We start from the raw sequence: 14,924 nt of genomic DNA on the forward strand, positions 1-14,924 counted from the left end.
TTTATTATTGGAACACAAAGGAAATCGCCTCAGTAATGAACCAGTTAAATATCTTTCAATCTTATAGCAATATTAACCTAATAAAACTATTACATTCACAAAAAGTATAGCTACGCTTTGCGCCTGCAGTATCTGGAAACCCCAATACACATGTATATATAATATTAATATCATGTAGCCTATATATCATTCCATTTCTTTGTGAACTCATAGGCTACCAATAGTTTGATACTAAGGTGCAAGCGGCTATATAGGTCATATAGGTCAGGTCCCAGGCTAACTTCAAAGTCTATCAATGTAAGACCATGCCAGCTTGACCACACACACACACACACACACACACACACACACACACACACACACACACACACACACACACACACACACACACACACACACACACACACACACACACACACACACACACACACACACACACACACACACACACACACACACACACACACACACACACACACACACACTCATGATTACAATGACAATATCAGTCACCAGAAGCAGAGACGTGTGTTTTCAACTAGTCTAACGTTCATTAGAAGGACAATATCAGTCACCAGAAACAGAGATGTGTGTTTCCAACCAGTCTAACGTTCATTAGAAGGACAATATCAGTCACCAGAAGCAGAGACGTGTGTTTTCAACCAGTCTAACGTTCATTAGAAGGACAATATCAGTCACCAGAAGCAGAGACGTGTGTTTTCAACGAGTTCAACGTTCATTAGAAGGACAATATCAGTCACCAGAAGCAGAGACGTGTGTTTTCAACGAGTTCAACGTTCATTAGAAGGACAATATCAGTCACCAGAAGCAGAGACGTGTGTTTTCAACCAGTCTAACGTTCATTAGAAGGACAATATCAGTCACCAGAAGCAGAGACGTGTTTAGATTGAATAGAGCACCATAGTCTGTGGCGTCAATATCGGTAGAGGGCGCTAAGTCCACAGGTTTACTTTTTATTTGCATTATAAACCCCATAGGGGGATTTTTAGATGGCCTCATATAAGAACTGTGTTTGAAAAATAAACAAATCATCCAGGATGTTTCATTCATATGGATATGGAGAATCAACTGACTAAGAAAAAAAACACTAAGGCCTGGCGTCGAAATTAAATTTTTTTCTGAAAACCTCATGTTTCTGTATCAGTGGTTCTCAATGTCAAGGACGTCCAAAAACATATGTAAGTGGCCACGGACCCCCCCCCCCCCCCCCCCTCGATATGAGCTTGTAGATCTGCTATTTTTTAGGTAAAGTATAACATAATGCTTAAAACACCAAAAAGTGTTCCCACCCAAAATGGGTTAAGTAGCCTACTTAATTAAATCAGATTTTGAGGTAGGCCCCATCTGTAATTTTGTTGTTTTTCCAATTTCTAATACTTCTACTCTACTACGCATATCCAAATATAATATATATTAAGTACTTTTACTCCACTACATTTATTTACATATTTTAACACTGTAGTTACTGTACTAGTCAGGCCGCCAATGTATGTTTGCTCTTTTACTCAAGTGCAACATGGTGAATTCCCAACAGAGTATTTCTATATTACGGTATTGATACTTTTACTTGGGCTACAGTAATTAAAACAGTAGTAAACATTATATTGACTGTATGATATTTAGAGCAGGTTCATAGATCTATATGATAAGTATAAAATATGTAGTAAACATTATATTGACTGTATGATATTTAGATCAGGTTCATAGATCTATATGATAAGTATAAAGTATGTAGTAAACATTATATTGACTGTATGATATTTAGAGCAGGTTCATAGATCTATATGATAAGTATAAAGCATGTAGTAAACATTATATTGACTGTATGATATTTAGATCAGGTTCATAGATCTATATGATAAGTATAAAGTATATGTAGTCAACATTATATTGACTGTATATGATATTTAGAGCAGGTTCATAGATCTATATGATAAGTATAAAGTATATGTAGTAAACATTATATTGACTGTATGATATTTAGATCAGGTTCATAGATCTATATGATAAGTATAAAGTATATGTAGTAAACATTATATTGACTGTATATGATATTTAGAGCAGGTTCATAGATCTATATGATAAGTATAAAGTATATGTAGTAAACATTATATTGACTGTATATGATATTTAGAGCAGGTTCATAGATCTATATGATAAGTATAAAGCATGTAGTAAACATTATATTGACTGTATGATATTTAGAGCAGGTTCATAGATCTATATGATAAGTATAAAGTATGTAGTAAACATTATATTGACTGTATATGATATTTAGAGCAGGTTCATAGATCTATATGATAAGTATAAAGCATGTAGTAAACATTATATTGACTGTATATGATATTTAGAGCAGGTTCATAGATCTATATGATAAATATAAAGCATGTAGTAAACATTATATTGACTGTATATGATATTTATAGCAGGTTCATAGCTATATGATAAGTATAAAGTATATGTAGTAAACATTATATTGACTGTATATGATATTTAGAGCAGGTTCATAGCTATATGATAAATATAAAGCATGTAGTAAACATTATATTGACTGTATATGATATTTATAGCAGGTTCATAACTATATGATAAGTATAAAGTATGTAGTAAACATTATATTGACTGTATGATATTTAGAGCAGGTTCATAACTATATGATAAGTATAAAGCATGAAGTAAACATTATATTGACTGTATGATATTTAGAGCAGGTTCACAGCTAAATGAAGCCTCCTCTCTCTGCTCAGTGGAAGGCCAGAGGAGTCTATTTTAGTCTCCGGGCGCTGCAGAAGCTAGGATCCAGTTTGCGCCGATGTGAGGAGAATGCAGTGTTCAGTTTCACTTGATATTTGTCCGGGCGGGCTGGTTACGCTTTTACACGTCGCTTTGCCAGAAGCTTCCAGTACAGTTAGTCACGCATGCCAGGACGTAAACTAGACTATACCAAAAATAGCCGATCTACAAGCCAACAATGTGAGCTTGGAAGCCGACGTGTTGTCATCTTGTATAGATCGGCTATTTCCGCCTGGGCGCGCGATGAAGTACAACACAGTCTCCGTTGATGGATCGGGGTTTTGGGTGACCTGAACTAGCCGGGACCGGTTGGTTGTTGTTGTCGTTGGTTGGTTGGTTCCCTGCATGTCGTCTGGGCATTCTGGGAGATTCTGTTACTGGTTTTCAAAGTGGGGACCGGGGACCCCCGACCCCCCCCCCACCCCTACGGGTCCTTGAGGGCGTTCCAGGGGGTCCGCAGCTAAATTACTATGTAATGCTCATTGTAAATGTGCTTGGAATGAGCTCCCAGAAGTCAGTCCTTAAAACTGTCTTCCTTGGCTCGAGTCAGGGGAATGTTTCCAACGCTTTTTGTTCAAGACTGTAACTGTTTTAAATAATACATTTTTGGTTTCGGTTTTAGTTCTTTGAATATTTTGAGAAATTTCTGTTGCGATTCATATTTTTAATATTGCCGTATAATAATGTATATTATAATGTATACATTCCTGTTTGTGTTCTGTATCTCGGCTACCTTGGAAATGAGGGCCTGCCCCTCAACCTAAATAAAGGTTGTGTTGATGATGAAAAAAGAAGACATTATTGCATTCTAAATACTGAATATTTTGTGCAGTAAATGCCATGAAAAGGAAATAGACCAAAACTGAATACTTAAATATATGCAAATCCAACAATGACCACATTATAAAAACACTTAACAACACTGAAACAGGTTGATGACTACAAGTATTTGGGTTCATATATATATATCTTCTTCCCAAAAGGACTTCCAAACTAGGAAGGGTATGGCCTGGTCATCCCAGCTTAGTAAGATGTTCAAAGTAAAAAATATTTAGGACGACCGTCGAGCCGATTCTACTCTATGGCTCCGAGACATGAACACTTAACGAAACTAGAGAAACGGCTGGATGGCACTTACACCCGCCTTCTAATGAGAGCGCAAAATCTGTCATGGAAGAGAAGAGCCACCCATCGACTGATCTAATATACGGCAACCTTCCCCACTAGTCCGATCCAGAAGAACACAGTTTTCCGGCCACTGCTACAGAGCTGACAATGAGGTTATATCTTCCCTTCTTCTCTGGAGTCCTGCCTCAGAGCATATAGGGACACATGATGTCATCACTATAGGGACACATGATGTCATCGCTATAGGGACACATGATGTCATCGCTATAGGGACACATGCATCAGTAAGTATAGGAACTGGGGGTGGCAATGAAGGACCGGAAAGTCTGGCGTGGCGTTGTGAAATCCATGATCTTGACCGCGGTCGAAGAATGATGATGATATCTCTCTCTGTCTCTGTCTCTCTGTGTCTCTGTCTGTCTCTCTGTGTCTCTGTGTCTCTGTCTCTGTGTGTCTCTGTCTCTGTCTCTCTGTGTCTCTCTCTCTCTCTCTCTCTCTCTCTCCTAAATAGTTGGCTTTCTGTTGTAAGGCTCTCTCATTGTCTCTTTTCCTGAACAATGTGGACACACCAGAGGGGTTTAATAACAAACCGATAGGCAATATTAGGCTATATGACGGTCGAATATGACATCAAGGCATTTAATAGCAACTCAAGTATTAATTAAGTTGCTAAGCACCCCCCGTACCCCCTCCCCCTGTCCCACACAAGCGATACTTCTGTCCCTCAAATTAACCGTTTGGATCTGGTCCCCCCCCTCCCCCCCCCCTCCGGCGGAAGAGCGCTGAATGCCACACAAACACTGGATCAGCAACAAAAGGCTGCCTGTCAGACAGAATCATAACAAGTACACCGAGTTATTCCAGGTCCAATAATATGGTTTGTTAAACCACACACACACACACACACACACACACACACACACACACACACACACACACACACACACACACACACACACACACACACACAGAGACAGACAGACAGACAGACAGACAGACAGGCAGGCAGGCAGACAGACAGTGTGGAAGACGGCTGGGAATACGGAGGGGTAATATGACTGTACAACTCTTTTTGAGTGGTGCAAGCACTCCCTGAGGGAGCTATGTGAGTGTGTGTGTGTGTGTGTGTGTGTGTGTGTGTGTGTGTGTGTGTGTGTGTGTGTGTGTGTGGCTGGGTGGGTCCGAGCACGACAACAGCATGGCTGTTTTTCACCACCTGTGCGCAACCTAACACACACACACACACACACACACACACACACACACACACACACACACACACACACACACACACACACACACACACACACACACACACACACACACACACACACACACACACACACACACACACACACACACACACACACACACACACACTTGATGATTGTACAGTACAGTACAGTACAGTACAGTACAGTACAGTACAGGGACCCCCACACGGTAACTGTCATTTCTCTACCGTTTCGGAACGCGGGGTGGCTCGCCGGAAACCGAGCCTGGCACCCTGTGTGCGTTCCTGAACCGAGCCTGGCACCCTGTGTGCGTTCCTGAACCGGCCTGGCACCCTGTGTGCGTTCCTGAACCGAGCCTGGCACCCTGTGTGTGTTCCTGAACCGGCCTGGCACCCTGTGTGTGTTCCTGAACCGAGCCTGGCACCCTGTGTGTGTTCCTGAACCGAGCCTGGCACCCTGTGTGCGTTCCTGAACCGAGCCTGGCACCCTGTGTGCGTTCCTGAACCGAGCCTGGCACCCTGTGTGTGTTCCTGAACCGAGCCTGGCACCCTGTGTGTGTTCCTGCAGGTCTGGAACTTCCGGGACCCCCCAACGCAGAGTTGGTTAACCACATGGACCCTTTTTTATATCTTTAACTCTCGAGTGTAAAATGAAAACCAAATGGACCCATTTTGGTTTTCATTTTACACTCAAGGAGTTAAATTATTGATTAAAACATCTACGTTACTTAATTTACAAGTACTCATACTCACGCATGTTGTACTTATAGAGGTAAACATCAATACAGCATGTTGTACTTAGAGGTAAACATCAATACAGCATGTTGTACTTAGAGGTAAACATCAATACAGCATGTTGTACTTATAGAGGTAAACATCAATACAGCATGTTGTACTTAGAGGTAAACATCAATACAGCATGTTGTACTTGTGGACAAAATCTTATCCGACAACAACAACAACATTATTCTACGTTTTGGGTCTGACAGAAGAGGTAAATGTCATCAAATGGTGGCCTGTGGCCCAATAAATAATGGGCCTTGATGATGGGAAACCCATGATCTAAATCTAAGAGACGCAATTCAAGTCAGGGGTTGTTTGTTTGCTTCGTTTGCTTCACCTTCTAATCCTCAAGGACGATGTCAGCTGGGACCACAAGAGTCCCCAGAGTAAACGCAAACGTAACCAAATGGACCCGGAATACTTAATTGGTTCCATGTGTACACTCTCACGAGTTACAGTTACAGGCCTGTAAGGGTCCATTTGGTTCCATGTGTTTTACACTCTCACGAGTTATAGTTACAGGCCTGTAAGGGTCCATTTGGTTCCATGTGTTTTACACTCTCAGAGTTACAGACCTGTAAGGGTCCATATTGGTTCCATGTGTTTTACACTCTCAGAGTTACACAGACCTGTAAGGGTCCATTTGGTTCCATGTGTTACACTCTCAGAGTTACAGACCTGTAAGGGTCCATTTGGTTCCATGTGTTTTACACTCTCAGAGTTACAGACCTGTAAGGGTCCATTTGGTTCCATGTGTTTTACACTCTCAGAGTTACACAGACCTGTAAGGGTCCATATTGGTTCCATGTGTTTTACACTCTCAGAGTTACAGACCTGTAAGGGTCCATTTGGTTCCATGTGTTACACTCTCAGAGTTACAGACCTGTAAGGGTCCATATTGGTTCCATGTGTTACACTCTCAGAGTCACAGACCTGTAAGGGTCCATATTGGTTCCATGTGTTTTACACTCTCAGAGTTACAGACCTGTAAGGGTCCATTTGGTTCCATGTGTTACACTCTCAGAGTCACAGACCTGTAAGGGTCCATATTGGTTCCATGTGTTACACTCTCAGAGTCACAGACCTGTAAGGGTCCATATTGGTTCCATGTGTTTTACACTCTCAGAGTTACACAGACCTGTAAGGGTCCATATTGGTTCCACACTGTCAAAGTTATAGACCTTCAAGGGTCCATTTGGACCACTGGGGACCCCCCAAAATAATCACATCACCTTGTTGTGTGTGTGTGTGTGTGTGTGTGTGTGTGTGTGTGTGTGTGTGTGTGTGTGTGTGTGTGTGTGTGTAGGGGGGGGGGGAGGCAGAAGACAGCCATGTGTCATGAAACCATGTGACTCCCATTGGAGATGCATTGAAGCGGCCATGACACACAGAATTAAGACACAGGTCACAATTTGTGTTGCGTGTAAGGGACCCCCCATGCCCCCCCCCCCCCCCCCCCCCCCCCCCACAGGCTGAGAGAACCACGGTCGGCACAAGAACAAAACAAAAAGACCACTCAAGACTCAAGTGGAATTCTTTCAGTGAAGGGGGGTGGGGCACTATATGCTATATAGGGTCAAATGAATAGTTTAACATCACAACCTCATGATCAGAGCATGATAAATATAGATAATATGCTATAGTTGGTTTATGGGGGAATCGTAAAGGATCACATGATGTAACTAAACAAACTGAAAGGCACACGTGTAGCAAAGTTTTGCAGATTGAAATGAGATGATAGTTAAAACATATCATGTTGAATGATATCATTCATGTGTGTGAATGCGTTTTGGCGTTTAACACATTTTAATGCAACGTATTAATCCATCAGTTTAACTATATCAGTGAGCAATTTAATTACATGATACATAAATATTCCATTCAAAACAAAAAACAAGCATTAATTGGATCAAGGCCGTCAATGTATCGATTCTGACAACTCTGTTTATGCTTTCAAACAACAACAGTGTTGGACACTTTCTCCAAAAGGAGTTCGCCGTTGCGTGTTTAAAACGCCCTTTACATCTTTATAAAAGCACACTGTCACGATATAAAATGCTTACCCATCGAAGCCACCGATGTTACCCGACCGTACGGACGCTTTATGTTCACAAATGTTCTATATATTGCTTAATAAAAGGGTTTAAATCTGGTCTGTGCCTGGAGTCATATGTGTGTAGTGGCGCTGTTCCAGCAGGTAACACAGGGTATTACACCCGACCGCAACGAGGAAACACAACAGCGTTGCCGGCACGGAGGGGCGTTTAAACTCTTATTTATTCAAGAACACGGAATATTACTGCACATAGACGACCCGTATGGTCGCGGAACGTCCGCGGCTTCAGGGAAAGTACTTTACATCGTGCATTTGTTACTTTTATAAAAGGCGTGCGGGCGTTAAACACGCACCTCCAGACACTATGTGAGGAGAATGGCCGAGACACAGCCAAAGTCATAGAATATGCAGCATTTTAGAAGTAGTAGCCTATAGGCGAGATAAAAATAAATAAAACTATGACAGTCAATTGATCCAAAGCCTAAAACAAACACAATCAATCAAAGCGCAAATCCACTCACCGCTTTGATGCAGAGTTGCAGAAAATAAACTGTTTGAATCTTCTCTCCGTCTCTCTCTCTGTGTGTGTGTGTGTGTGTGTGTGTGTGTGTGTGTGTGTGTTCACTGATGGCAGGTCGAGTCGAGCGAACAAATCCACAACTTTTCCCCCTCACCGAAAAGTTGGTGTTTAATAGTTAATTTATTAAAGTTGCGTCTCCCGGCAGAATAAGCTTTTAAAAACGTGACGTTAAAGAGCTCGGCTAAAACAAAACATAGAAAACAGATCTTTATAGAGACGTTAAAGTGTAGCTGGATGGATCAGAGATGTTTGTGTCCATGAAGTCTAAATGTCTCTCGATCTAAGCAGCTGGGATTTAAATTCCAGCTCCCTTGCAGAATGGAGGGGGCGGGGCGCGGGCTGCTTCAAGCAACATAAACAACATGCCAGCCCGAGAATAGCCGATCTACAAGCCCAACAACGCGTCGAGGCGATGGTGGAGGAGGTTGGAAGGCAGCCAGCCTGATCCTCAGATTAGCGTCATCATTGCAAAGTACCAAAAGTTAAAGCGATAGGCTACAAGTGGCTGAAGGATCCGACTTCTACTTGTATTGGTTCATTTTGTCCACGTGAGGGCGACAAAGACAATAAAGTGCCGTGTAAAATGTATAGAAATACTATAATCAGTTATTGTTCTTATAGTTTATTATAGTGTTGTTTATAATGTATAGAAATACTATCATCATTAATATTGATCTTATATTTTCAATAATAATATTAAGAGTACTTATACCACTGTAAAAGCGGTTACACAATTCAATCATTAATAGAGACAAAGCATTCTTTTTAGAATACATTTTCAATTTTATTTTTTGATGAAACATTTTTCTCTGTATTTCTTGAGTGCATTTAACTCCAAACAGAGTCTTTTACAACAGGGGTTCTCAAAGTGGCTCCTAAAATGATATACTTTTAATTTACAGAATGCACCGAATGCAACTTCAGTTACAAATGTCATTTTGCTCCAACATTCTGATTAAATAAGAGAGAAAAGTTGAATGCAGTGAAGAACTGCAGATTTACAACTCATCACATCACAACATGTTGTGAGCTTGTAGATCTTTTGCCCCCCCCCCCCTCGTCTTCCTCTATGAAATACAAATAATAGTAGTATCAATCATTACATCAATGTGTGTGTGTGTGTGTGTGTGTGTGTGTGTGTGTGTGTGTGTGTGTGTGTGTGTGTGTGTGTGTGTGTGTGCGTGAGTGTGTGTGTGTGTGTGTGTGTGTGTGTGTGTGTGTGTGTGTGCGTGCGTGCGTGCGTGCGCGTGTGTGTGCACACACAGACACTCATACACACACACGCATCAGTGTCGACTAAAACTATGTCAGTAAAATGTAGCTCTTTGTCACTGACGGAAACTAAACTAAATGAAAACTATATTATAAATAAAAACTAGACTAAAATGTCACGGAGGGACATTAACCAAACATTAATTATGTTAGGTTGTGGTCGGGTCTGAAAATAGCAGATCTACAAGCTCACAACACATCGCAGCGCGGTGCGTTGTGATTGATTGATTGATTGAAATATTTATTAACAGTTTGTAGAATTTACAGTACATTTTAAGCACAAACTCAATACAAAGACTGTCAACTGTGAGTGGACGACCCAATTAAGCATTACACTTGTTTACAACAGGGTCCACATTGTTCAATTCATCAAAACATTTAAAGACATACAAACATTTAGAGACATACAAATAGACATTTCTATGTAGCTAAATTCATCATATGGGAAGCAAAAAAGGGAAAAGATACAATATACAGTGAGGGAAAGTGGGGTGGGGGGGGGTGGGGGGGATTCAGATTTTACAGAGGCCAGTTTCGAATTGCAGCCATCCGTAGGTGCCCTTTGAGAGCGGTTTTGAAGGAGTCAAGGGATTCACATGTCTTAATGACTGTTGGTAGGGCGTTCCACATTTTGGTGGCATAGGAGCGAAAAGAATTTAGTCCCTTGTTTGTGCCGAATCTGGGTTGTACATGGTTTGTTGCACTCCCTCTGGTGTTGTGGGTGTGGACTTCGTTTACATTAAGGAAGTATTTAGACAGGTACATGGGTATCTTGGTGGTGTATCGAATCTTGTGGACCAGACCCATTGCAAGATGCTGTACTCTGTCGACGACCCTAAGCCATCCCAGCCTGTCAAAGTGGGCAGGGGTGAGGTGGGTTCGGGGGGTGAGGCCAAGTAGGAGCCTGACCAGTTTGTTTTGGGAGGTCTGGAGCCTTGTTTTAAGGGCCTTTGAGGTGCTGTGGTACCAAGAGGTGGATGCATAGTCAAAGAAACCTTGTACGAGGGCTCCTGTTAAGGTCTTCAAGGTGTTTTTGCTGACCAGTGAGGAGATCCTGTAAAGGAATCTTGTTCTTTGATTGACTTTTTTGATTACGTTGGTGGCCATCTTATCACCGGAAAGATTGGCCTCCAGGATGGAACCTAGGTAGGTAATTTGATCTTTTCGTGTGATAATATTGTCACCCACTCTAACCAAGAAGCCATCTGCCTTGCTGAGATTACTATTTGATCCGAAGAGGATGGATTCAGTTTTTCCCAGGTGTAAGGATAGTTTGTTATCAGCGAGCCAGGTGCAGATTCTACCGAGTTCAGAGCTGAGGGTCTTTTCAACCTGCAGTTTGTTCCTGTCCGAGACCAGCAGTGCTGAGTCATCTGCGAACAGGAACAAGTTGCAGTCACAAGCTGAAGTCATGTCATTAACATATATTAGGAACAGTAAAGGCCCTAGTATGCTTCCTTGTGGGACGCCACAGCTCACTGGGAGGGGAGGGGACAGTGTTCCGTTCACCTCCACCATCTGTTCTCTCCCCTCCAGGTAGGATTGCATCCAGCTCACTGATGTGCTATCAAAACCAATAGCTTTAAGCTTGTTAACCAGTATGGAGTGGTTCACGGTGTCAAAAGCCTTTTGGAGGTCCAGCATGACCATGCCGCAGTATTTTCCAGCGTCCACCTCGTGTTTGATGTGGTCGCTCAAATAGAGGAGGCATGTGTCAGTGGAGTGGGATGTTCTGAAACCAGATTGGAACTCGTACAGCAATTTATTAGTGGCAAGATACTTTTCAACCTGTTCATAGACTATTTTTTCCATCACTTTCGAGATGGAGCTTGTAGATCTGCTATTTTCAGCATGCAACCGAGTCAAATCAGCCATTATGGCGCCGTCAAGGACGACCAGAATGCATTTTTGTCAACAGAATCAGCTGTAGATTTAGTCGACTGAAATAATATGATATTAGTCAACTAAAACTAAACTAAACTATGACTAAAACTAAATCACTACATTTTATTCAAAAGACTATGACTAAAAATCTGTCAAAATCAACTCTGACCCACGCATACACAAGTGCGCACACACATGTACGCATGCACACAAACTCACGCACGCGTGCACACACACACACACAACACACTTAAATGTGCATGGACATACACAAATGCACATATGCACACATGCACAAACACACACACACACACACACACACACACACACACACACACACACACACACACACACACACACACACACACACACACAGAGGAGCCACAACCCCATTATACATGATTCGACAGACAGACAGACAGACAGACAGACAGACAGACAGACAGACAGACAGACAGACAGACAGACAGACAGACAGACAGACAGACAGACAGATAGATATTTATTGTCATTGCAACAAGTAGGCCTACAACAAAATCTAAAAGTATACTGTACATGTAGCTCCTCCTCCTCCTCCTCTATGTGCTTTATAAGCATTCTACTGTACATGTAGCTCCTCCTCCTCCTCCTCTATGTGCTTTATAAAGTATACTGTACATGTAGCTCCTCCTCCTCCTCCTCTATGTGCTTTATAAGCATTCTACTGTAAAGCAGAGGATGTTTAAAGTATACTGTAAAGCAGAGGATGTTTAACCTGTAATGATGATTCTGTGTTCTCTAACATTTCAGCTAACACCCCTGATGTCATTGTTGTAAATGAAAACCATAGAGAGGTGTTCAATCTGGAGACTGACTACAGCCTGGAAGAAGCCTTTCTAACCAAAGTGCTGAAGTCTCACAGCTAATGGAGACCGTCTCACAGCTAGTGCAGACCGTCTCACAGCTAGTGGAGACCGTCTCACAGCTAGTGGAGACCGTCTCACAGCTAGTGGAGACCGTCTCACAGCTAGTGCAGACCGTCTCACAGCTAGTGGAGACCGTCTCACAGCTAGTGGAGACCGTCTCACAGCTAGTGGAGACCGTCTCACAGCTAGTGGAGACCGTCTCACAGCTAGCGGAGACCGTCTCACAGTGCAGACCGTCTCACAGCTAGTGGAGACCGTCTCACAGCTAGTGCAGACCGTCTCACAGTGCAGACCGTCTCACAGCTAGTGGAGACCGTCTCACAACTAGTGGAGACCGTCTCACAGCTAGTGGAGACCGTCTCACAGCTAGTGGAGACCGTCTCACAGCTAGTGGAGACCGTCTCACAGCTAGTGGAGACCGTCTCACAGCTAGCGGAGACCGTCTCACAGCTAGTGCAGACCGTCTCACAGCTAGTGCAGACCGTCTCACAGCTAGCGGAGACCGTCTCACAGCTAGTGCAGACCGTCTCACAGCTAGTGCAGACCGTCTCACAGCTAGTGGAGACCGTCTCACAGCTAGTGGAGACCGTCTCACAGCTAGTGGAGACCGTCTCACAGCTAGTGGAGACCGTCTCACAGCTAGTGGAGACCGTCTCACAGCTAGTGGAGACCGTCTCACAGCTAGTGGAGACCGTCTCACAGCTAGTGGAGACCGTCTCACAGCTAGTGGAGACCGTCTCACAGTGGAGACCGTCTCACAGCTAGTGGAGACCGTCTCACAGCTAGTGGAGACCGTCTCACAGCTAGCGGAGACCGTCTCACAGCTAGTGCAGACCGTCTCACAGCTAGTGGAGACCGTCTCACAGCTAGTGGAGACCGTCTCACAGCTAGCGGAGACCGTCTCACAGCTAGTGGAGACCGTCTCACAGCTAGTGGAGACCGTCTCACAGCTAGTGGAGACCGTCTCACAGCTAGTGGAGACCGTCTCACAGCCAGTGGAGACCGTCTCACAGCTAGTGGAGACCGTCTCACAGTGGAGACCGTCTCACAGCTAGTGGAGACCGTCTCACAGCTAATGCAGACCGTCTCACAACTAGTGGAGACCGTCTCACAGCTAGTGGAGACCGTCTCACAGCTAGTGGAGACCGTCTCACAGCTAGTGGAGACCGTCTCACAGCTAGTGGAGACCGTCTCACAGCTAGTGGAGACCGTCTCACAGCTAGGCTACAGATGGAAACGTTTAGTTTGTATCTTTGGCAGCCTAGGGCATGTGCATCAGTTGGTTGTGAGGGGCTTACAAATGGCCGTCCTTTCCAAAAGGAGAACCAAGCAGTTAGCGAGGTACTGCTCAGTTTCAGCCATTATAGGAAGCCGCTCAATTTGGAGGAGGCGTGTGTTGTGTGTGTGTGTGTGTGTGTGTGTGTGTGTGTGTGTGTGTGCGTGTGTGCGTGCGTGTGTTTGTGTGTGCTGTGTGTAGCCGACATGTGTCTGCGTATACATGTGCATCAGTGTTGATTTTGACTTAGTTTTAGTCATATAGTCTTTTGGATACAAATTTATTTAAGTTTTAGTCACCTGAAATGTTTTAGTGTTAATTTAGTTTCAGTTAACTAAATATCATATTATTTTAGTCGACTAAATCTACAGCTGATTTAGTCGTAGGCCTACCTTGTAGATCTGCTATTTTTTGAGTATATATTTTGGCTGCCATAATTATAATTGTTGTTTTCTACATTATTTGTTTACTATGTACGTTTAATCGTTATAATGACCAGGCTCCAAGTTCAATAATATGACGCCATCATTTCCGGCAGGTCAACATATAGGGCGTAGACCCGGCGCCTCACAGCACAGTCATGGCGCTTCCGTCTGTCAGTTGCACTCGAGTGTTGAGAGAAGCAGTCGTTTGTTACAGAGCGTGTCACGATTCAACGTTTGTTTTATTATTTCGGTGTAATTTCTTTGAGTCATTTGTAAACATTTGAGTTCCTTGTTACAATTCATTATAAGGTTTATTGATCGTTTTGTTTATTGTGTTACTTTTCAGTCCTGGTTGTTATGATGATGTTGTATGGTTCCTTTCCTCATGCCCTTTGAGCTATGCAGGGCAGCCAGTGAGGTAAAGCATTTGTTTGTTTGTAAATAACTAAAATTAGGAAAATATTTGATTAACTGAAATAGAAAAACTAATATACTCTACAGTTGATTTAGTCGACTAAAATGTATTTTGGCGGACCTTGATGGCGTCATATACTGATTTTACCCTTG

The 14,924-nt window shown here is 42.9% G+C and overlaps 1 protein-coding gene across 5 annotated transcripts in view; it reads right to left on the bottom strand.

Moving 5' to 3' along the window:
- The window catches only part of fxyd6l (FXYD domain containing ion transport regulator 6 like), a 28,609-nt gene extending 19,725 nt beyond the window's left edge, over positions 1 to 8,884 (bottom strand). For all 5 annotated transcript variants that reach the window (XM_083760834.1, XM_083760832.1, XM_083760833.1 and 2 more), the window contains exon 1: positions 8,537 to 8,884. The gene's annotated coding sequence lies outside the window, so the exon portion shown is untranslated. The remainder of the gene's footprint in view (positions 1 to 8,536) is intronic.
- Positions 8,885 to 14,924: the final 6,040 nt, after the last annotated feature.

This window comes from Protomyctophum parallelum, assembly GCF_964188405.1.
Source record: "Protomyctophum parallelum genome assembly, chromosome: 3".
Taxonomy (NCBI): domain Eukaryota; kingdom Metazoa; phylum Chordata; class Actinopteri; order Myctophiformes; family Myctophidae; genus Protomyctophum; species Protomyctophum parallelum.